The 26,288-nt window shown below is 39.2% G+C and overlaps 1 protein-coding gene across 1 annotated transcript in view; it reads right to left on the reverse strand.

Moving 5' to 3' along the window:
• Positions 1–20,685, reverse strand: part of LOC117397932 (leucine zipper putative tumor suppressor 1-like) — a 47,096-nt gene extending 26,411 nt beyond the window's left edge. The window contains exon 1 of the mRNA XM_059013635.1: positions 20,466–20,685. The gene's annotated coding sequence lies outside the window, so the exon portion shown is untranslated. The remainder of the gene's footprint in view (positions 1–20,465) is intronic.
• Positions 20,686–26,288: the final 5,603 nt, after the last annotated feature.

The following is a 26,288-nucleotide window of genomic DNA, read 5'->3' on the forward strand; positions in this document are numbered from 1 at the left end:
ACACAAAATATAAGGTTGTCGCTTGTTGCTGCCAGCACAAGCTAGACTGAAGCCAGCATCATTGCCCCTCACATTTCTCACAGTTCAGAAAAAAGATCAATATTGCAAAAAAAGCTTTATAGAAACAGTGTCTTGAAAATGTGAAAACATCAGCTTGTCAATACGCTACATCGCAGGCAGCCTATCTATTTAACCTAATTATTCCTGCATGCCAGTTTGGAATCTGTCATGCCATCTGTCCAGCACTGCCGATCTGGAGGAAGCCTGTCCCAACATTGTCCACGCCAGGATAATCCTTTAAATGAACTGACTTGACCTGGCGACCCCTGTGTGAAAAGGTCCTGAATGTGACTGAAGCCCCTTGGCGAGGATCTGGAAACTATTTAAAATCAATCAATAATGAGTCAATCAACAAAGGGTTACTCCTGGCCTTTACAGAAGGGTTGTGTTGTCTGGTGTGTGGAACATACTGCAAGACATTCATTTCCTGCACACTTCACTGATAATAGAAAGCTATTATTACTGTTATTAGTGAGTGTACCTGTATCAGACTGTGACTGTGAACCTTTAAAACTGAAGAAGTGTCCTTCTGAGAGTTTATTACACTGCTTAACTATTACAGATGCTCTGAAACCTGCTAATAAACAGGGCACAGCTTTTTAAACATTAAAACAAGAATGTCTATTCCAGTGTAAATTCATTCCAGTTGTGTTTGATCATTCAGATTATAGCTTTGCAATACCTGCTTTTTGAAACAATAAATATATATATTGTGCTATACATCAGTATTCTCACATTTGTCCTGTAAAAAAAAACAAAAACAAAAACAAAAAAAACACATTGAGATATAATACCGGTGTATTACCCTGATCAAACCCTAGCAGAACCTTTAGCAGACCACAGCATCACCAGCAATAGCAGCACAATAGATTTGGAAAAATATTTCACTTTGTTGCAGATACAAAATGCATGTACATTTTGCACTGCAGCAAAAGTAAGTCTGTCCCTGAACACTAAAGATTATTTTATGGTTTTCTAAATATACTACTGCTGACTGTTTTATAGTTATCAACATCAAATATCGTAACTCATTAATTAAATTATTCAAGATCTAGGTGTAGTATATATGAAGCAGTTTTGGCTGGTACAAAAGAAGAAATCTGTGTTAATGTAATATATATATATATATATATATATATATATATATATATGGGTGGATTGTTTTACCATAATACTTGATAAAATAAATACAGTATATAATGTGACTATGAATATAAATGTGATGATAGGGTTAATCAATTTCCAATACCATTGCTGTAATCTGTCTTATGTTCCTATAACAGTCGTTTATTTAGTTCCGAGTTTTTGTTTCTGGAGGGAACATGATCTGGATACACTAAGACACTTTATGAGACTCTTGGTGAGCACTCCCCAGTGAAAGTTGATAAATGCTTCTGGTTTTATTGCCCAGTAAATTTACGACCCAGGATGTGTGAATAAAAAGCTCAAAACAATTGGGATTATGTTGAGAAATATATTGATGAGGTACACGGGGTACAGCAAAAGTGAACAGCATTTCTGTACCCTCAAGACACATTTTCAGCACTTTTCTATCATTAGATTTAATGAAAGTCATATAGCTATGTGGGATATAATAAAGCTCACGATATAATTGAATATATGGAAATGTAATAAAAAATGTTTAATAATGCATGATCTTCTTATGATCCCACTGAAAGCCACAGTGATCTTCAATGGATTGTTTTTGTATCCTTTTTAACATTTTACATATATCTGCCTCACCATGTGGCTTAACCTGGCACAAGCTGAATGCAATCTGATGATACTGTGTTTATTAAAATGCCACATTATTTGCTGGTGCGTTCACGAAAACTGAATCCACCCTGAAAAAAGCATATGTGCTCTGTTTTAGGGTGGGAGAGATTAATTAGGTACATTTCACTGACAAAGGAGAGAGAGAGAGAGAATGCCTCCTTCATACCAATTAATTTGAGCTGGAAGAAGGGATTGCTCATTAATCAGGGAATGTGCACGAATGGGCACAGCACCTCCTTAGTTATTCAGTCTGGCATTCACACTTGCAGAAGCCTGGCGCTGGTTCTGTTGTAACCCAGCAGACTTGGAATCCCATCACATAGCAATTTCAACCAACCCATTTAGTAAAACAGTTCAGATAATATGCATAAAATGCATTTGAATGCCTTGGAGTAAAGATAGAGAAAATAGGATGTACAAAATCCGTTTATTTTGTCTCCCATGTATCAGTCATGGTTTCTAATTCTTATATTGTTTCCATTTTTCATAACATCCCTGAAACTTAAACTTTAAAGTTTGTTCAAGTACATAGCAATATGTTCTCTACTAAAGACTATTACAAGATCCTTCTAGTTAGTTCCCAACAATGGCTTTTTTTGCATGTAAGACTAAAAGCAAGAGATTATTGCTGATAATTATGTTGGAACGATCTACTTGAGATAAATATTACTGCTAACAATATGCAATTAGTCTGGTGGGGTTTTCTTTGGTGGTGAAGGTTAGACTAATAAGCAAATTAGTGTTAGTCTCTTTAGTCTCACATTGATGAGAAAAAAGCCCCTGTGTAGGGGCTTAGATTCTGTAATGGCCTTTACTAGAGAAAATATTGCAATGAACATTAATGAGTGCAAACTCTTAAAAATAAGTTTTAAGGATGTAACGAAAAACCAAATCAAAATAAGAATTAGAACCCAAATACACTGAATGATATGTATGTGAGAAAATGATTTAATTGTGTAGACACTATTTATTCCATCTATAATTGTGTTGCAATGAGCGAGTTGAGTTCATTATTGCTGCTACTGTTATGCAATGAGTCTTATTTTGGTGATGCAATTCAAAGGCTTTTCTATTGTAAGTAAGCTGGTAAATTAGTTTGTTACCTGACATATATAAACAACATATATTATTTATTAGAAGAAAAAAAAGATCAGAAACATAAAATAGTCATAAAATCTTTTTTCCCAGTTGAAAATACTGTACTGTAGTCAGCATTGTGTGTGCAACTCCGACCACAGCTAATAGACAACTGATTAAGTTTAATTGGATAAGAACATTGGAACATTTAGGAAAATATAGGAACAAGAGGAGGCTATTCAGCCCTTAAGTGCTTGGCCGGTTCCAAGTAACTGATTGATGTAAAACCTTTGTACATCATCAACATAATATTGACTAAGCAACCCATTCCATACCCTCACCACTCTTTTAGCCCCACCTCTACATTTTTATAGACAGAGAGTAGGTGTCACTGCCACAACGTCAAGATACTTTAAATGGAGGGGGGGTGGGGGGGATTGCAACTTAGTAATTATGTGGCCAACAAAGCCATTTGCCCACCCTTAAATCACTGGTTTCTATATTGCCAAGATAACTGTAAATTGTGTTGATTACTTAGAACTATGGGTCCAAATGGGATAATTTGAACCTTTTCTGCCTTCATTTCTTATCTGAAATTAGAAGTCGATGAAAGAAACGTTTACTTCCAACGGCTTTTTCAGGGTCCCTGGTGAGCCTTGGCTTACCCAAGGAGAAAGAGGATGTGCTCAATCAACACAGGCCTGACAGCTTCATGGGTTTGCCTGGAGGAGGGTGTGTCTTGGCACTGTATTGAGAGTACAGCTGCAACAGACCACTAAACACTTATCACCCCGGCCACGGTCAAGGACACAGACAGTATCTGGTTATTTTAAGAAAGTAGGACTGAGTTGCTTCTGATCCTCATAGGAGGTGGGTTGCTTGTAAAGTTCAAATACCATTCGTTTTTTTTTGTTATGAGAGACCAAGGTGTCCAACACAAAGCTCCACAGAAATGCATGCTTATTGGGGAAAAGGACACACTTTCAAGTTCATCTTCCTCTTTTAACATGATGACAATAGAAGCACTTCAGAAGAGGTTTACCAAGTCCTTTTTACCTGTTTAATTAAGCCTTGGCTGAGATTGGTGGGAGGGATCATGGAGGCTTGCCTCCTCCCTGGTGTATTTAAACCTCAAGGAAATGGGGAATGCGGTGCGTGCCTGCAAGCCTTGCCTTGTCAGATCAGTTCCTCTTTCACAGGGCTGTGGCTTCCTTCTCCCTTTGCTGGACCAACAGCCACATGTATAAGCACTAACATCACCATACCCCCCCCCCCCCCCCCCCCTTACTTATTATTCAAGTAATAATTTAACTGCTATGAGTTTACAAACGGTCAGAGTGCGCTCTGACACTCTGAGATTGAGTTTACGAACGCACCCATTATTGTAGCTGCTCGCGTCGTGCCCTCGCTCCATTGTACAGAACCATTTGGTAACAGCAACCAAGCTGTAAAGCTAGCTGAGTTTAAAGTTTAAGAATATGCGACACTCTGTCTGATCAAATGGATCAGTTGACGCAGGCAGGATTGGAGTTCATTTCAAGCTTGTAGAATACGTTTTTTAGACAAAGAATCTCAGTGTCGCAGGTCCTTCTAATTAGATTTGACTGGTGAACAATACTGTTCATCATTGACATCCACAAGGTTAAGTGCAATTAAATTAAAACAATTTTCAGACTGTCCCTTTTTTTTCAAATTGACCGTCACCTGTTACTTTTAAGATAAAAAGGGACACATTTGTGAAGTTGCCAGTCAACCTGAACAAATTACCCCTTGCTCCTGAATAGCGTGCTTGCTTGGATACTTGCCTGGTAACAAGGAAGCTGTATAATCAAATGTTACTAGGACTTCATTACAAATGCATTACATGTCACCAGCACCCAACTAAACAGTGTGAGTGCTCCTAGCCAGAAAGACACTATTGTGATGCAAATACTAGTGTGCCCAAATTATGTTACATGCTGAAGAGCAATCGGAATGCTTTCCTATAATTACACAGTGTCAGTGTCAGAACTTTGGTTTCAAAAGTGTGGGGGGGGGGGGGGGGGGGGGCAGTTTCTGTAGCTGATAGATGCATAAAGATGATTCTATCTGAAATAATGAAAAAGTGAGGGGGACATGTCTCCCGTGTAAATTACACCTATGCACAGTGCCAGAAGTCAGTGCTCGTAGCATCAATTATCTGTTAGTTTTAGACATGCTGTGACAGGGTAGCCAAGCAGCGATGATGTTCCCAGACCAGAAAGCTGACAGAGAAACACACAGACAGGTACTACGGGTGAAAAGCGCGCTTGTGTGCCGATTTTATTGCAAACAAAATAAAAAGGTTGTACAAAAACATTGCTCACAGAGCAAAAATAAATGCTCAAACAAAAACACGAACACAAACTGACAACAAACAAATACTGTGCTTCCTGCACGCTTAGCAATTGCTTTCTTTCAGTTTCGTTTTTACTTTTGTTTCTTTCGCTCTCACGTACCTCCTCTCTGTACACCCACCCTGAACAACAAAAGCTGCTGGTTTTTATACTGGTGATAACTAACAATAATTACAACCCTCATACAATAATTCAATAAACAACACCAGCCACATTCTCATGAGCTGTCTGGCAGAGACGAGCTGATACCATCGCATCTGCCAGTCTACATCCAAACCAAACAATAACAAAGAAAAACAAAATTGTATTTTTAAACAACACAACATACATTCAAATCATACAATAACATCCCCTGTTTAACTAAACTTAAACAACACCTTTTAAAATCATAAAATACATTAAATCACCCGTTTAAATATCCAAAACAATATATTTGAAATCATAACAATACATTCACCCTTGCTAAACAAACACAACACATGTATTTACATGCAGGGCTTTGCCCTGCCCCCTTTTTTTACACGCAAGGCTTTTCTGCCCTGCCACACTTGCCCTTTTTTAATGTTAGTCCTTACAGAAAGACTGAAAAATACCACTGGGATGCCATGCTAAACCAGTGTATTACCCTGAAGAAAACTCTAGCAGAACCGTTAGCAATGGCAACACCACACAAACATTGCACAGGGGTCTCCTTTATCACAGTGACGTGGAAATCTGAATGCTTACTTATCAAGCAGGGTTTTGATGTCAAATCATTCAGAACGGAAGAGACTGTTAAACTCTATATTGTAACGTGGCAGGGGTCTGTTGTGATGGCTCTGTCGTTGCACAGGAAGAACGAAACCCAGAACACATTTTTTCCATTAATTCGGTAACAATTTACAACCAGGCAGGAGCAGCACTAAACTATGCCTGCATCACCTCTGCTTGGTTCTGGCAGCTCTGCTGGATTTATAACCTCCTCACTTTAGCTCGTGTCACTGATGGACAGGATAGAAATCACTGACTCACCCCATGTGCTCAGTCTAGTGACAGTAAAACAAACCAATAACAGAATATAAACAGGGACTCATTTAGCAAGGGACCCTCCCAATTATCAATGTGCCAGTCTGGTCCCAGGCTGGTTGATATACCCCTCCACTGCTAGCTACAGCCACACTGCCCATACTCCTGTAGACACTATAGCGGGTACCTCTCCCTGACAAGCTACAATAAAAAAGGGGCACTGTGTAAATCATAATAACAATAATAATAATAATAATAACAATAATAATAATAATAATAATAATAATAATAATAATAATAATAATTTAGGTATGTATATATTCACTATTACCACTGCTAAAAACTAGCGAAACCCTCAGAACAAAAAGAAGGGGGAAAAAATTGCACTGTACTGGCACTGAAACCTAATAAGAGGGCCCATATTGACAATATTAACCCTTCTTCCCAAGGGAAACATGTCTGCAATGATATCAGTGTGTGTCGGGCTGCACATGTGTTCATTAATGCGATCATTTAAACCAGCTTTGAGCAATCTGGGGAATTTGCAGGCACAGAATATGCACTGCATTGGCATCATCACAAGGTTGCCATGGAAACCGTTTTGGCACAGTGTTCTTTTCTTTGAAATATCAGTTTTATATTCTGTGTAGCAACGCCAGGAGTCTGTCTACTTGTATGTGTACAGCAACTTAAACACGCTTCAAGGAATCCAAAGCAGCCCCAAACCTAAATGAAATGCTTAAAGGTTCTATTTATAAAGCTGACTTTTGCCACTACCATTTTAAAGTACAAACCTTTTTTTTTTTTTAAATACATTTTTTTAGCTAGCTTTATTAACATAATTACTTGTCCTTTACTAGAATGTTATGTTAATTCAAGATATGCAGATATTTCAAATACAAGATAAACTGCTGCATCCTGGGACCTTTGCTGTAGGTCTCATGGTCTGAGTGCCGCAAGACCCTTGCAGTGAGTTTGAACTACAGCACACTTTCCACCTGCAGCGTTGTCTGTGGAATAACTGCACAGAACCAAAAGATCTTCATCTGAAGAAAGCGGTATCAGTCATAATAATGCCAGAGAGGCAAGACTCCTTTTAAAATATGGGTCAGTGTAACTGTTCACATGATTCTGCACAATCGCTGTCACATTGGCCAAATTGAAAAAAAACAAAAACTGCATGGACGTGCTATACAAACTAAATGGCATATACTGTATAGTGCATGAGAAATGTATAAGCAGTACTGTTGAGACATTAAATTGCAAAGTAAAACATTTACAGAAAGAGGCCTACAGGAGTTCCTTTGAAGTCATTTTATATGCTTCTTTGCTTTACACCACTTATACCTAATGTGTCACTTGTGCATTAATATTACTATCCAGGCCAAGCACTGGCACTTAATATGTGAGCTTGTCATCAGTTGTATCCATCTGGTCTGTCACGTAACCCTGTCATTTATCTCATTCACCCAGCACCACACCACACTGTAAGTGTGCAATTACATCAAATTGCATAATCTACTGCATTCGTAGGCAGGCAGAACATGAATGAGCATTCGCCAGAGACTCACATGTACTTATTACACGAGTGAATAAGAGGAGCAAGTGTCCTTTGTCACTGAATGACTTCAGTTGCTCTTTAAAGAGATAAGAATGACTAGGGGATGGGGAACCTGAAGACACTGCTGAGATGAAAGGACCTAGGAAGTGCACATATTTTACCTGAAAGCAAGGCATGCAAACTGAAAGCTTTCTAGAATACTACAATACAACAATCATTTTCTGAAATGAAAATACATAAACTGCACGCGTAAAAGGAATTTTAATAGCGCTGAACAGGTCATTATTTATAGAACTGTTTCATTAGCTTTATTATTATTAATTAGTCATTTAGCAGACACTTTTATCCAAACGCAACTTACAGAGACTAGGGGGTGAACTATGCATCAACAACAACTGCTGCAGAGTCACGTACAATAGGACCTCGGTTTTACATCTCATCCGAAGGATGGAGCACAAGGAGATGACTTATGGGCAGGGTCACACACAGTGACAGTGAGTGGCTGGGATTGAACCTGGAACCTCTTGATAACAAGCCCCTTTTTTTAACCACTGGACCACCAAGCCTCCTAGTTGCCAGACAGGAAGGGGGATAGGAGGATTTTGTATATCCCTATAATGGTTCCAAATAAAAAAAAGAATGACTAACAAAATATTAATAACATTTACAATTCAATGATTTTGCACTATGGGGAAAATGTAATGCATACTTTGAAATGCCATTAACATTCCAAAGGTTTGAATCGATGTTCTACCGTATACATATTCATTTCAAAAGATTTGCTAAAGGTTCTGGCAAGGTTTATTCCAGGCTTCTTTCATTTTAACAGAATCCCACTTTTGTTGTCCAAACTCCTCAGATGAACAGAGAAGGCTTCCCGTTTGCAGGGGACCTGTGTGTGTAGCATTTGAGGAATCTGTTCCAAGCCTCAACATTGGCTCTTGGTAACAATCCAGTCTGCTAATTCTCAGTCTAGGGTTTGGTTTAATTAGCTGGTATCCTGGCCCTGCAGTGTGGTTCTCTGTGCTCACAGCAGTAGAGCAGCTTGGGTCAGCCTGCTGGCAGTTAGTTCTGGGAGATTGCCAGGACAGGCAACATCCACACATTCCTGCTCTTTTTGTTAATATGCATCAATCTCTCACAGTTTTGAGGAGATTGTTTCGCCGTGAATAATATTCTAGCATACGGTACGGGACACTGTTTTTCATGAACCCCTTTTCTCTTTATCCCTTTATTGACCACCACAATGCCAGCCTACAGTATATGTTTTAAAATACTGTGCCTTTGTTTATAATTTTCTTCTCGTTTTGGGACAATGTTATCTTACAAAAACTCCACCATTTTATTTTGTAAAATAAGTTATTAAAGGACAGCTTATTTAAGAGTTTTTTTTGCAGATTATATAAAGTTTGGTAGTCATTAAACTGCTTCATAGAATATAACACTTTATTTGATGCATCAAAACAGGCTAGGAATAATAATAATAATAATAATAATAATAATAATAATAATAATAATAATAATAATAAACAGCTATGACTAAACCAAAAACTCAAAATGAATGAGAAAACAATATTACCTTTAAGTGTTTCTTTTATTTTATCATTATACAAAAAACACCAAAAATGGAAATAAAGGGAAAAAAAGAAGATTGTTTTACTATTTTGTGCTACATATGGCATTCATAACCCTTGCTGCTGCAGGCAGTAGCAGGAGGATGGCTGTTTAATTACAGAGTGGCCAGGGAAGAAGCTTAAGCACCTGCAGCTAAAAGTACCTCGGATACTGTGAACACACGGCTTAAGCCAGCAAGATCTGGTTTCCAATGAGGAACATGGTGCTTGTTAAGGATAGTTCTGGAGCAGTCAGACCCATTGCTATACCACTCTCACAAGCTGCATCACTTCCCTCAGGGTATATATTACTAGTGTTCCAGTCAGTCCTCCAGCTCCCCCTTCTCTGTCTACAGCTGGCTCTAGGCTTATATTGGTGGGGGGTCTCCGATCGCCCTAAAGTATCTATCAGGAGAGCGTCTCTCTAAGCCCAACGGACAAAATACTATATCGAAATAATGCTTGCCATTCCTAGTTATTCTACTGGCCATTGTATTCAGGATAATGTGTTAATTGAATCATGTTCTGCTAAATATTTTGAGCTTTAAGTAAAACTCCTTCTGTATAATTCCCTTGTATTGTGAGGGAATGACCTCCCTTGATTTGTTGAGTGTCCTCATCTTTATCTACATATGATTGATTACTCCAGCTAATTATAAGTGTGTGTCGTTTATTGATTCCAGTTGGAAGCAAATACATTACAAATCGACGAGGACACAAAGGCTAAGGAATCCAGTGGCATTTGTAATACTCACTTTTTACTGTTGTAGCCTCCTGCATAATTTATAATGTTGCTTTTTAAATTGCTTGGATGCTGACAGGAGAATTAATTCATACAGTACTGTAGTGTGATCTAATGTTCTATTATCATGCTGCCTCAGTTTCCAAAACAACAGGCTAATAACTTAAACCGACAGTAAAAATAGATGTTCCAGCCGTTTTCATCAGATAACTTTTCACTTGGTTGCACTGTTGATGACAGATCTTGCTGCTATCCCTGCAGTCCGCACAGCCAGAATGGAATTTCCATTGCATACTGTCAACACTCTACCTAGATGATAGGAATAATATTTATAACCCAGGCATACAGGGAACCAATATTCACAAGCAGCACAGTTCAGACATAACAGGGAGTGGGCTTTTTGATAGACACATACAATAAATATATTATATGACAAGTGGGTTTTCGAATCCTGTTATCCTGCAATAACTGTACATGCTCCCTTTCATAGCACAGCACAGTCTGCCTATGCACAACTGATTCAGTTGAAGTCAGACTCACATTGCAGAATTTTTTTAAATAAAGACCTTTAAAATAGGTAAGTACAAAACATGTTTCACATATAGCTACAACTAGAGGACACATCCAGTGTTCATTTAGATAGCCATCTCAGTACTGTAGTTATCTACTTAACTTTTAACACAATCCAAAGCAAAGGTATGGGAAACAAGTTAACATGACTGCAAGGTGCCGACCACACCATCGTCTTTCTTTGCTGGTGTATAATAGAGTTATAAGACAGTAAGCATCTGTTTACGGGTTATATCGAAACTCACAAACAGTTGCAGGTTCTGGATTTGTACATGTGGCAAAGTGGTTAACAGTGTGCAGGTGCAGGAGTGCAGCGGTGATCAATAAACAGACAGACAACGATAATCCAGGTGCAAGGGTATTTTATTTGTAATCCAAAGTCTGATGACCATGGTAAATAATAATGAATGGTAGTACACAAGGCTGTGTACTACGCAGTTTAACCCAGGGGTTCAATTCCGAAACAATAAACACGGTATTAAATACACACACAGTACACAAACACGGTCACCAGTCCAAAGTGAGGGCTGTAGTACTCGTGGTGCAAATACAATTTATCGTGGAACAAAGTGCAGTGCTGTCCGATTTTGTGCTGGCCTCTAGCGACAGCTCCAGATCGTGTTAGCCGTCTAAATAACAAACAAGTACAATTAGACACGACAAAAACAAACAAAACACTCATGATTCACAATATGGTACTCCTTCTGGGTAGCGTTAACCATAACAAAAGAACAGATCACTTCTCTACGTCCCTTTTTACACCATCAATCATGACCCCTTGGTTAACGAGTGCAACCACTCCTCCAATCCACGGCCATCACAACCTTTCTCTTCCGGGTTGATGATTTAGTGTACCATAGCTCTACCCCCTTTCTAGATGGCCGACTTCCACCTAACCCTTGGAATGAATTGACTGACCATCCAGTCTGGGGCACTCTGTTCCCTTTACACAGCGCCCTCACAGGTCAGGAGGGAGATTTATCACTAATAATCATTCTGACTCTATCACAGTACCATACTAAGTGCTCTGGTAACATCCACACATTAAATAATAATAGGCGGACTGAATAGCAATATTGCAGTCTGATAGGGACTTTAAGGTTAAGATTAAATTAAAGATTGAGGGTAAAATTGGGATCAATAAACTACTTCAGTCAATATACAATTTTTTCAGATTAACTTTGTTACGAAGGACTGTAGCTGAATGCTATACGAGAAACACATTAGAACCTTATACTAAACTACAGACCTTAGAATGTAGTAGCAAGGCTTTGTTACATTTACAACAACAATTCACATTTCTATAGTGCCTTTCGTCACAAGGATCCCAAAGCGCTTCACAAACACACACACATGCCCACACACACAAACACATGAATTAAACCTGAAATTAAAAACAGTCTAATACAGAATTTGATAAAAACCAAAATTGAAGAGATAAAAAAATGTGGTTTTATTTGTAAAAAAGCTACTTTGTAGAAATAGAACAATTAAAATAGTCTAAAACTAAAAATGTTATAACATTAGAATTTAAAAAAGGACAAAAAGAAAATGCAGTTTTGTTTGTAAAATAGGAAAGCTATTTTGTAAAATCACAGTAAGGGTCCCAGCTTCTTTGACAGAAGAAGGCAGCGTATTCCTTTACAAGTAAAGGCCCTTCCTCCTGTATTATTTGTATTCACCCTTGGAATAACCTGCAGTCTCTCTCCAGCGAATGGACAGGGCTTTAAATACTGCATGCATTTCCTTCAGTAAACTTTTAATTGAAATGGTGCTGCTACATCCTTCCTGAAGAACATGAGGAGGAGGCTGCGTGGTCTGGTGGTTAAAAAAAAGGTCTTTCAACCAGGAGGTCCCCGGTTCAAATCCCAGCTCACACACTCTGTGACTTTGAGTAAGTCACTTAACCTCCAGGTGAGACATTGTTTTAAGTGACTCTGCAACTGATGCATAGTTCACACACCCTAGTCTCTGTAAGTCACCTTGGAGAAAGGCGTTGGCCAAATCAACATATAATAATAATGGCAGTATTTTATTATTTAAGCAGATCTACATAACCACTACCACTGCCTACCATAGGCATTTTTTTCAGATTGAAAATGTCAAGTTAGAACTTGTATTTGCATTACTCTACAATGACGTGGTCCCAGAGTGGCTCACCTGGTGAAGGCACGACCGTGTGGTGTGCCTGGTGAGTCATACAGTCAGGGGAGCATGGTTACTGGCTATACGAAGTTAACATTCTTCACCTGGGTTTCCACAGGTTGTGCTGCATTGGCTCTGGCTCTCCCGTGAGTTAGGGAGGTCAATTCAGCAGGCACTGTATCAGGGACTTTTTCTCCTCACTGCTCTGTAGAGGACCCTATTAGTCAGGTCAGCTCAAGTGAACACTTGCACGGCTGGTCAGGGGCAGGTACTGTAGACTTGGTCAGTGGGATCTAAGGACACCCACCGACCTCCAGTTCTCCTGAGCTGTTGTGGGGATTTATGTGAGTCACACTGAAATATTTCTTAATTATATAGATTCTGTGAATCATACGGCAAATGATTGGCATTCTACTGAAATAAATCACAATGGCAGTTATCTATTATTCAGTACATCTTAGAAAGTAACAACTTGAATAGTTTGACCATATACTAAATACCAATTAAGAACGCTCAAACAAGTACATTGATGTATTATTTAATGACACCATTGCATTCTTTATTTTTATACAATATAACTTCTTTAGCTGGTTTCACATACCTCAATAAGACTACCTTGCCGAAAGTAACATCAGGTAGTCCAACATTAGTGTTTATCAGGGTCTGTGAATCTGCCAGGGATGCTTATCTTACTTGTTGACCTCATTAAATCAAGTGGTAATATTTAAAGGTAAGTATCTACATGTATTTGAATACAAAACGTTTTTCACCTTGTCTAAAGCTGTATTCATTGAAGAGGCTCTTAAGCTCAAGTGCCACCACTAATTGAGTACTAGATATTTTAGTAAGGGTTTCTCTTCTTAGAGAACACAGTGTCTCATTTAAGAAAGGGCACTGAACATTACGGTGCACCTTAATTGCAATTAGTGTGCAAGTTCATGATTTCCGTATTTACTATTGCAATTTTATTCATTATCACTCGTAATAGGGGGCATATTATGGTGCACACTGATTTTATTGTGCCACACTATGGTGAATACGTGATGTGTATGTTAATGTATGATAATGTATTTAAATGAGGCACCCTGCTCTGAATTATGAGATGAGCTTTATTCACACCATATTTACTAAAGGACTATAATCGTAGTGTGCAACTTAAAGTGAGCGATAGTTAGTTAGGCGCACTATTTAAACCTATTTTTCTGGGCTAAAATCTATCTGGCATCATGGAGGCATTACTTGCATTAAAATTTTCATATAGAGTAGTGAAAATTACCTGTAAATAACAAGTTATATAAAGCGTGAATAAATGTGAATGAATGTTATAATTTCTTAGATTTTATTTTATAGTTCATTTTATTGGTACAAATAATATAGTGGTTAAATAAAACACTGGACCAAACAAGGTATTATAATTTAAAACAAATTTCTTTACTGGAATTTTTAACTCCTCTGTGTGTAGTTTTATTTGTGTTGCCTCTGCCTGTCCCCTGCGGAGGGCTGCGTCTGTTGATCGCTAATTTTCGGCCACCTCCACCTTTCACAATAAGCCACTGACCAAAAGATACGCCTGGACTGCTGGGGCTTTTTATATCACGGTGGTCACAGGTAAGTCTTGGACATTATCGTACACATTAAATTATCGCTCACTATACATGTAGTGTGCATGCTATGGTATGTAAATTAGCCAAATAGTGTGCACATAAATTAATGCGTTCTCTGTTAGTAAATGGGTCAGTAAATTTAGATTTAGGGTGCACGTTAGGCTCACTAATTAATGTGCACGTCACAGCTGCCTTTAGTGCCCTTTCGTAAATGACGCCTACAGTGTCTAAGATAACACTATGTAACACAATTTTTGTTCCTGGGTAGTAAGTGTTGTTTCCTAATTGCTTATGCCTCAAAAGTGTAGAAAATGGCTATTATTCCCCACAAACTTTGCTTTTGTGACCAGGAGTGATATTTTGAAATTTACCTATTTCCAATGAGAAAACGGGCGAATTTGTGTCTTTTCGTTCACATAAAGTCAGAAAAAAAACAACATATGAATCCAAATTAACATGTATTTATACTAAAGTAATACAAAAATGACTACAAAAGATTTAGAAGTGAGTAGTTTTTCGAGATTTACGAGTATATTGTAAATCACTTTCACGAATCAGCCCCCAAATGTAGTCTCCCATCATGTTCTCGTTATACTGTCCTTCATTGACAGCTCATCCAGGAGCCTCAAAGCAGTGCTGCTCCATAATGGTAACAAGTACCCGTCTCTTCCCTTGGCTCACTCGGTGCACCTCAAAGAGGATTATAACAGCATCAAGACCTTGCTGGACGCCTTGAAGTATGATGAGTACGGCTGGGACCCCCGGAAGGTGCTGATGCCACCACTGCACATCAAATTTGGCCTTATGAAACAATTTGTCAGAGCTCTAGATAAGGAGTCGGCAGCCTTCAGGTACCTTCAAGACTTCTTCCCTAAGCTGTCTGAGGCAAAGGTCAAAGACGGTGTCTTCGTCGGACTACAGATAAAGAAGATCCTGGAGTGCAATGAATTCCCCAAGAAGCTCACTAGTAAGGAGAAAGCGGCTTGGAACAGCTTTGTCGCAGTGGTTCGGGGCTTCCTGGGCAATCACAAGGCCGAAAACTATGTGGAGCTGGTTGAGACTCTGGTGAAGAACTACGGCACAATGGGCTGTAGGATGTCCCTCAAAGTCCATATCCTTGATGCTCATCTTGATAAATTCAAGGAGAACATGGGAGCGTACTCGGAGGAGCAAGGCGAGCGCTTCCACCAGGATATACTGGACTTTGAACGCCGCTACCAAGGACAGTATAACGAGAACATGATGGGAGACTACATTTGGGGGCTGATTCGTGAAAGTGATTTACAGTATAATCGTAAATCTCGAAAAACTACTCACTTCTAAATCTTTTGTAGTCATTTTTGTATTACTTTAGTAAAAATACATGTTAATTTGGATTCATATGTTGTTTTTTTCTGACTTTATGTGAATGAAAAGACACAAATTCGCCCGTTTTCTCATTGGAAATAGGTAAATTTCAAAATATCACTCCTGGTCACAAAAGCAAAGTTTGTGGGGAATAATAGCCATTTTCTACACTTTTGAGGCATAAGCAATTAGGAAACAACACTTACTACCCAGGAACCAAAAAAAAAAAAAAATTGTTACACGGTGTAATTGTATGTTGCCTTTCAAATTTAAGTTCTTTAGCTTGATTTATGGGTCTCAAGCATTTTGCATACCTAATCTACACAAGGCTGCAACAGTTTAGTCAGGAAACTCATGCGATAGATTATTTTTTAAAACATGATGAGACAACACAAATATATTATACATTACACTACATTCCTTGGCCTTTGGCCTCACATTTTGAGGTACCTCTGTCCATAAATTAGTTCATAGATAAGTGGAGAGGCTGACTGTTGGTGAGCGGGCAGGGGGGCAGGGGAGCTGCCCTCCCCATTATAAAAAGCCAAAAAGCAGGTGGAGGCTGGGGAGGAGGAGGCGAACTCTGGCACACAGCGGGTCATAATGGATTGAGGTAAGATATAAACCATTTCTTTGGCGATCATTGGACGTATTGTTTATCGAAGGACAAAAAAGATAGTAGCTATTCGAGTGACGATTTGATATTAACATGATCTAACGTTAAAGCGAGTTCGCTGCCAGAACCACCGCTTTGCTTAATGGACACCCCCATCCAAGCAGCAGCTAAACTAAACACTGAACTCTAAAACTCCCTTCAGGTGGTCAAGCCTATCCAGGCCTCTGTTGGAAAATACAATCCTCATTGAAATGTGAACAAATGCCACGGGGAGCTTTGATAACATTTAGTAATACTATAATTGCAATGAAATGGATAACCTTTTTTTTATATTTTAACATACTAATGGTGTTACACACTGATAAACCATTTCACCCTGTTAAAATGTGAATGGGGTACATGTATGAGGATCAAAACTTAATAACCGATGTTTGCTGTCTTTTTATGTCTTAAATATTTATTGGAACAGAGAACTGCCAATGTAAATCTTAATAAACATAGATACATATGGTATACGAGCACAGACTTGTATTGACAATCTAATGGTGGATACACATAAGCACACCTATTGCATATATATTGTCTCTTTATAAACTGAACTTCAATCAATGGGTAACATCAATTACATATTTATGTGACGCAAAATAAAGCAATTTCAGTACCCTAACTCAGCCATCTTACACTCTGCCTATACTACTTTTAGCAATATTGTAATATTCTCAAAGGGATTCTACCCAGCATTTCTTTCTATTCATATCTCGTTGTGCTTGGGCAAGCTAACTGGGTCAAGGTAGGAAGCTAAAACACAGGAAATCCACAGCGGACTGTATCAAGAGAGTTGCTTCAACGCTGTGTCAAATATGTAAGATTTCAATCTAAAAATAGGAATGTGCATAAAACACAAAATACTTAAAACACCTGCCATACCCTTATATAAGTTTGCATGGTGTTTTGACTATGGTTAACCATGTTTTTGTACAATGCTTTACTTATCTGCCATGTTAATCATTGCTTTACCATGATCCACTATGCGTTTACTATGCCCTTCTCCACTTTGCTGGTCCTTTACCATGGCTCCCTATGTACATCTGATCTTAAAGTGCTTTCAAATAAAATTTTCTTTTAGGGTTTTTGCAACCATTTTGACTTGTAGCTAACAAATATAAATCTTCCATAAATCTTCCACGTCACGCACATCCAGTCACTATCCATGTCTCAAATGTGTTGTTTTAAAAGAAACAAATGTTTTAGCAAACATCTATTTTCATTTTAAAGCATGTTACCTGGTACTACATTAAGTTAAAGGAATCTGTTTGCAGGTCTTGGTTTCTGATAGTCTTGCGCTTTCCTGGGCATTTCATCTGGGGAGGGAAATTGTCCCTACGCTTTAAGGGCCTTCTTTCCTGGCAGTATCCAATGAGCTGCTTCCCCTAATGACTGACATGCGTGGCAGCCAGACGCAGAAGACACTGCTGAGGGGAAATAAACCAGGAAGTGTAATAGATTTACTGGAAGGCAAAGCTAGCAAACTGAGAACATTCTTTAACCTAGTGTAGTACTGATATCACGTTTTAGAATGAATATATATTTTTTTTTAAATTGCACTTTTGAGACCTAGATTGTGAATGGAAGTGCATGACTGGTGGGGTTATGAGATTATTTTGTTAGCTTTACATGTATTCACAACGAGTTCAGGAGCTGCTCTTATGAATTATAATATAAAATGCTCATTTTAACAGCTAGCTTACTAACATGTAAACACATTTTCTTTTGGTTACTTAACCTTCTCATTAACTAAGGCCATCTTAAACTGTTCAGATAACATCAGATCCCTGCTTCTGGATTATGAAATCCAAGTCAATTATATCACGGCAATGTTCATTTTTTTAAAGACCATTTTTATCATAACTTTTAATGATCTTAAAATAGTTCTAACTCCAGTATTAACAGAAAATGAACAACATTCTTTAATTTAGTAGCAAGCTAGTTGTTAACAGTAGAAAACCCTAATCATATAGAATACTTTCAATGGGGTGTATCCTTCAAAAAAAGTTACCACTTTGTATTTCATAGTTTACCGTGGTTTGCCATGTTTTTTTTTTTTTTAATATGTTTCACTGGGCTTAACAATGCTTACCTATGCTTTAACATGCTTTCACGATGCTGCATTACACTTGGCTATGCTTTTACTATGGGAAGCCTGTCTAAATTGTTATAGAACACTGCTGCTAGCTCTATTATCTTGTGCTGACTAATGCTTCACATCAAGAGGGTGGTTCTACTCTGAACTGACAAGTTTATCGCAATCTCTACCTTGTGACGGCTATTTCATAGCTCAGTGCACAATCCTAAAAATAGAGAGGAGCCAGCCTCACTCCCACAGCATACCAGATAGCTTCAGTTAACACTGAAGAGTGCAGTGCTAAAGCAGCACATCATGGGCAATAGAGTGGAAACTTCCATCAGTTCCACTTGGCCACAATATAAATGTGATTTAAAGCTGCAAAATCCCACTGTTCAGTTTTGGTCTGTTTTTATACTACAGTATCATGTTTACAACAGTCTTCCTTAGTTCTCTACAGCTTTACCTAAAGGTAATTTCAATGGTCATTTTTTTTGCAGGTTGTCTGTTCTACAGGTTTGCCTGTAATGGAGATACTGTACGATTTACTGGAACATAAATAACAGGTTAATATATTGTTCATGCTTGCATATTTCAGTGTAATTAAAGGGCACATGACTGCCTGACTTCCTAAATTACCGTTACATAAAAAGGAACTTTTCACTTCAGTTCCTCCAATACAGTAAATAAAAGGTTTTTGGTAAATTCAAGGTGTGGTAAGCATACCTCACTGCTAACACCCTTTTAGTGTGAGATTGTAAAATATGATTTATTATTATCATTGTTTATTATTATTAATGCAAGGCTTTTTATGTTGCACAGTATGTGGGCTTTATTACTTAGTATTTAACAGCAAAGAAAGCACAGAAGACAAGGTCCAAAACCGGGGTAGGTATAGTATTTAAACTTAGAAAATGAAGAAAATTTTTGATACATTTGAAGGTTAACTTTATAATGACGCATAACCTATTGTAATTTGAGACTTCACAAGCCTGTACTGTACCACTTGGTTAATTCATTCCTCACAGTCATTTGGATCAAACTCTAAAAGAAATATAAGCTACGGGAAGCTATAATAGCTAGGGTCATCTTATTAAGGTGAAGCAATGCTTTGATGGTGCTGTATCCACAACAAACAAAAGTCTGAATCATTATTTTCTTAAAGCCAGATGTTTCAAGCCAGTAGTTTTTTTTAGTTTGGTAAATACACAGCACAGTAAAGTGATAATCATTTTGGATACCTAGAATTTTCAGAGTGTGCGGTCACTTTTTAATTTTTACCTATGTATAATTAAATATAAGAGACTTCCTTGGCATTATAATTAAAAAAAACACAAAAAAAGTACTCAGGAACTACCATTAAACATAAAAAATAATTAACTTTAGAACTGGATAATTTCCACCCATGATTTATAAAAGGTACTTCTAAAGATATTCAGCAAATTAGATGCATTGCAGTATAACTTTTTATGCATAGGCTAATACATATTTACAAACTAGTAACAATAAATATGTTAATATGTTAGTAAGCTAGTAGTTAACAGTTAATACAATCCAGTCACCAGTAATATTGAACAGCACATGCACCTTACAGAACTGAGAAAGCGCTTTAACATTCCTAACCCAAGTAGGGCCAGGTTTTCCTTCTGATTATCATGTTCATACTGACTGAGGCAGTTTTATTTAACACAAAGGCCTGTCTAGTTTTGCCTCTGAAGCAGAATTATTTCCGAAACCCTGGATACAGCATTTTACTCTAGACAGGAGTCTTTCCGGTTTCTAGTCCCTGTACTGGGATCACAATAGCTCCCACCAGTGCCAGCAATCGATCAATGACTTCAAATGAACTCACCTTCAGCCATGGTGTTCACGCAGGAGCTGCAGTAAGACAGGCAACTTTTATGGGTGGTTTTGTTCGGATCCTGGACTTAATTGAGCTGAACCCAGACAGACCTGTTTCCAGTCGAAGTTTCTGTGTGTGTGTGTGTCTTCGTAGCCCATCTCCCTGGATGTGCGCACAATCACATTCTAATATAAACACATTTTCTGGCAAGTGGCCCAGAGGCACTGCTATCCATCAATCCTCTCTGCTGCTGCTGTTGCCAGTGAAAGGCCAGCCTACCACTGGCTCTGCCTCTGCTGATTGGGTTGCCTAGTACTGTTAGCTGAGAAGAGATTGTATTTCAGTGTATAGGTATACTGAGTACTGTCAGAGGAATTTTGAAACACTCTATAACTGCTGTGTCCCCTTTCTGGGATTGTACATGTGAAACAAGGAGAACATTAAACACCTGCAGTATGTAGCACATACTTTTGATTTTTTTTCTATTTATATTCTATTACAGTCATTATGGGCCATTTTTGGTTTTGCTCCAATACTGAAATTGTAGTCATTAATGTCAATATCTTTTGAGCAGCTGGGGCAAACACAGGTCATCCATAACCTTTAAACACTCAATAGCGCTGAATTTAGAAATGCGAAAAGAAACTTAATTAATTCAATGACAAACTTTTTTCCATGAAGAGCTAGTTGAAAGATTTTAGAAAAGTATTTGAGCCACATTTTTAAATGATAAAAATCTGATTGCATGCTATGCACACATATTGTGGGGGCATTTCAGCATGCCTAATATTTGTATATTTGTCCAGGGATATGTAATGTTTTAGCTAACTTGAAAGAAAAATAAACACCCTAGTACAGAAAAACAGTTGTCATGAACCCTGCAGCTGTTGTATAACAAGGACATGTTTTGCTAAGCTTCAAGCTTCAAAAGTTTTAGGCAGTTTCTAACATGCCCTGTCAGACTAGTTTAGAATTATGCTGTAATCCCAAATAATCACTCATTCTTGGATACACCTTTAAGGCGTGCTATCCATCCCCGTATACATGTTTACCAGTATTTTTGCAGTTTTCCCATGGTTATACTATGCATTTACCATATTTCACCCTGGTTTGCTGTGTTTATTAATATGGTGTTCCATTATTATTATTATTATTATTATTATTATTTCTTTCTTTCTTTCTTTCTTTCTTTCTTTCTTTCTTTCTTTCTTTCTTAGCTGATGCCCTTATCCAGGGCAACTTACAATTGTTACAAAATATCACAGTACAAAGTATCACATTACAAAATATCACATTACAGAGTATCATATTACAGATAAGAGCAGTTGTAATGTCCAATAAAATCAGTAGCAAAAAAGATCAAATTCAAATAAGAGCAAAACAATTGAGAATACAGTAAATAATTACATGTTCGACCTAGTTATTCTTGACAATGCTTACCTATGCTTTACCATGCTTTCACTATGCTTTATTGCACGTTGCTACGCTTTTACAGTGGTACACTTTTAGAAAGGAAAGTCTCTTTTCTTCAGTCGAATATCATTCCGTTGTTGCATACTTCACATGAGAATAGAAAGATATTTCAAAGACAATAGATGAAAAGCTGCTTCTGCTTCCTGGTAACTAATCTCTTTTCATGTGGTGTGGTTCTAAAGTAAAATCTGACCATGAGACCTACAGCAAAGGTAACAGGACACAGCAGTTTATGTACAGGTATAATATTTGCATATCCTGATATCAGAGGGGGAGAAAAAACAAACAATGAATAACCAAATGACTTTCACCCCCAAAAAAGATGGCAGTCATAATATTTATGAAGCTAATAAGACAATCATTTTTGCTTCTGTTCTTCCCAAGCTCCATATAAATGGCTCATCATTGAAATGTGCTGTAGTGTAACATTTTTACCTGGTAAAACCTAACCTACCTCTTCTGAATCTGGCCAAGAGACAGTTAAATAGTTTGGAATTACATTGCTTTCAAACCACGATTTTGTATTAAATTGAACTGATCTTCAGAACAAAATGGATGATTTATAACCATCTTTGCCTGCTTTGTTCACTGCACAATGAACAGGTCTCCATTGCTGGACAATATATTGTAGTAGGACCTTTATTAAACTGTTGGGTGAACACCATTATGCCTTCCATTAGATGACTGACTGTCTTCTTTGTCTAAATGGGCAGCCCCAAAAAATAAAATAGATTACTGTATTAGCTCCTTTGGGGAAGTATGGAGACAAAACCCTACAGATGACTTTGCCCACATAGCTAGCTCAATGCATTTCCAGCAGTGATATTATTTATTGGATATGTTACTACCACCTCTGGAATCCTGGTTCACACATATAGAATATATTATCAGAATAGATGCATATATTTCTGACTCATGCAATATCTTATTTAATTTATCCTGTGTTTCTTAAAATAGACAGACATCTGTTTTACCTGATACAATCACCCGCACTTGCAACTTTTGTGAGGTTTATGCCAGCATGTCTTTGAATTCTTCTGTAATTGGTTCGAACCTTGTTGTTTTGGAGTTCCGGTCATTCCTTGGTTGAATTTCAACGTCTTTATTTCGAGTGTATTGTTCGATAGTAATGCTTGCACTGGGAAGCCCCAAAGAAATGACGTGGTTTGTTTATAAAAGCATCAGGAAAGCTTCAGGGCGGCTTGAGATGAGTAAGGGCCAGGACAAAACATACAAACAAAGACACTCTGAACTCTCACTGAAGTTCTCAAGTCCAGGCCGGGTCAGGCATCATCTTCTGGCTGCATGGCAACAAGGAGAATGAGAAGACAAACATGAAAGACACTCTCAATTCCAGGTTGGGTCAGGCAGCATCCTCTGGCTGCTGGGCGACAAGGAGAATGAGAGATAGAAGACAAAAGGATAGATTCTGTCACTACTCAGGCAGCATCCTCAGGCAGCATCGGCTGGCAGCTGGGTGGCGTGCAGAGTTAGGGAAAAGTGTCCTGGGTCCGTATAAGAGAGATGAAGGAAGAGAACCCCCCCCCCCCCCGCGCGTGTGGCCCAACTCGGCGGGTGGGGGACTCAGCCTGCCTCAGAGGGGGCAAGAAAGGTGCTCGGATCTGGAAAATAAGCTAGGGAGAGTGATAGCAGGTTGTGGCCTGCATGAGGCTAGCGCTTAAGCTGCGAAAGTATAGATGTGGCCGGGGGTCCCCTGTGACCGGTGAGGAACCACCGGGGATGACAGGGACTTGGGCAGGAGTCTGACCTGGTCAGTCTGGGGAGTGAGACTCACTTGCCCCCCAAAAGAAGGATCCCCGGCTCCCCCACAGAACCACACCATGTAGATAGGGAAGAGACTGCAGAGCCGCACACATAGATGATAGGAAAGGCTAGAAAGAGAAACAAAACAAAGAGAGGTTAGCTTGAACAAAAGTTATTGTATTGCTTGCTCTTATTGTATTACTTGTATTGTAACACTCGAAATGTATTTGCTTACGATTGTAAGTCGCCCTGGATAAGGGCGTCTGCTAAGAAATAAATAATAATAAAGTATGACGGGCTATGGATTGGATGCCATCGCGGAGAGGGTGCCCCCACCACGGGCATACTAATGAGGGACTGGTGAGATGCTGCAATGTCCGTGGGAGATGACCTGATATATGCCTCCACTGCTGAAGAGGACCAGCGCCCCATGGTTTTAATCAGGTGCTGGTTGATTCTGGTACGTGCTGCAAAAGTGGCTGCTCCGATCCGGCAGGAGTGAGGAGAATAAAGCTGAGGGGAGAGCCTGGACCTGGACAGAAGGGTGTTGAGATGGGAAGCAAACCAATGTCTTGTAATGACGATTCTTGAAGAGTTGATGAAGAGAGGATCTGAAGGGAGACAAGAGTTCCTGGTGGTGAGGTACTTGGTTAGGGCAGAGCTGGAACAGAGAGGAGAGTCAATTTTTTGAAAACTAAATGCACTGACCTTGATGTAACTGGTCTGTTTTTGAAGTCCTGATGAATAGGACAAACTGATTTCCGGGGACTTGAGTGAGGTTGGAGCGCTGCAGGCCGATAGCTGGGAAACTGAAGATTGATGGGATTGAAAACTCGGAGCAGCACAGGAACCCTAAGGCAACTAGGCACAGAGCTTCCATGACAATGTCATCGAAAGGGGTGAAGCAACTACGACAGAGGGAGGAGAAGAGGTGAAGGAGGATATCCGATGAGATCGGTTGTCTTGATGGAGAGGCGGGAGGGAGGCTCTTTTCCATGCCTCGGATCGTCAGGCAGACCTCTGGGATGGAAAGGAGCGGGAGGTGGTGGTGGTGGAATGGAGGCAGAACTGGTGCTGGATACCTGAGAGGTAATTCCTGATGGAGGAAGGGGCCAGGTTAAGGGATAGCCTGAGGAATGTGATAAAGGCAAGGAGGTGCTGAAGGTTATAGGTGGTGTGAGAGATCTGATTCTGGGCACAGAATGTGGTGAAGGAGGACCAGGTGGTAGAATAAGATGAGTGAGTGGAAGGGGCTAGGGCATTCTCCCTGAAGTTGCGGGCCGACTGGAGGAGGCCGGAGAGTGTGGAGTTTAGTGGAACACCAGTTGATTGAAAGGAGGAACTTGCTGCCGGTTGGGGTCTACTTCTGGGACCAGGCTGTGAAACTTGTGGACCATCACACAACATCCACCATGTTTAAAACTGGGCATGGTTACCTTTTTTTTTAATATACTGCAAGGTGTAGTATTCTGTAGTAAAATTACTACAGCTGGCCAAAGTCCAGTATCTGGGTGCACGGTATGGTTCACAAGATCTCAGGGTTGATATGGCTTTACACTCCAAGTCTATCTGTTGTGTTCCCCTTGATGTCCTGGTAACTCTGTTGCTTCTTTTTTCCTCACCAGTGAATCGTCTAGTGCTGTCACGGTAAGTTCTCAGGGTGGACTCTGTTCCTTCAGGAGTCCTGCAGAGGAAGCGCTTCACAAGAGCAATTAGACATAGTACTTCCATGGTCAGGTCATTGAATGGACAGGAGCAGCCTTTTCTGAGGGTAGAGATTAAAGAGTGAAAGATATCTGTTGATATAGGGAGCCGGGAGGGAGCAGCGGGGTGGGGGGGGGAGCTCTTGGGGATCTCTCTGAGTGTCAAGCGAACTGATGGGATGGATAGGAGTGTTGGGGAGGGATGGCGGTAGAAATGCTGAATTCCGGAGATGTAGGCTTTAATGGTAGTGGCGGCTAAGTGAAGAGAATCCCTTGCATGAGCTAGGAGGCTAGAATCCATGGCTCATTACATTGGAATGGGAAGTATTTGAGTGCAGATGGTTGTAAATGTTTTCCATCCGGTGGTGTACGATGATTGGGTCGCTGGGGCTCAGGTTGTAGCCATGTAGTGGTGAACAGATTGCAGAAGGTTGGAGAGTGTTGTATTTAGTTGAACAGCAGATGTTGGTGTTGCAGAGTTGGATGAGGGCTGAGGTGGCAGCTGGAGCTGAACGAATATATGAAATCGAATACTGAGGAAGCTCTGCGCTCTTTGCGTTCGATTCTGGAAACAAGGTCAGGAGATGAGATGCCGACCATCCTATGTGTTAGTTAATACGGGATCGATCAGCGGTTTGCTACCATCATGTCTGCTTGGAATGGAAAAAAAGTGAACTTGCATTCAGAGACTTGGGTTTCATAACTCCAGTCATTCTCCTAATAGTGTAACTCCTTAACTCATAATCAAGACAGATTTCCGGTCTTGTACCACGTCTCTCACCATGTATTAATGCTGGTAGTATTTGAGAGGATGGGCGGACATATGACTAGATTCCTGAGGAAGTCAAGCTCCCCATATTTTTTTTTAATTAAATTATATATTTTTTTAAGT

This window comes from Acipenser ruthenus, chromosome 46 (genome assembly GCF_902713425.1).
Source record: "Acipenser ruthenus chromosome 46, fAciRut3.2 maternal haplotype, whole genome shotgun sequence".
NCBI classification, from domain to species: Eukaryota; Metazoa; Chordata; class Actinopteri; order Acipenseriformes; family Acipenseridae; genus Acipenser; species Acipenser ruthenus.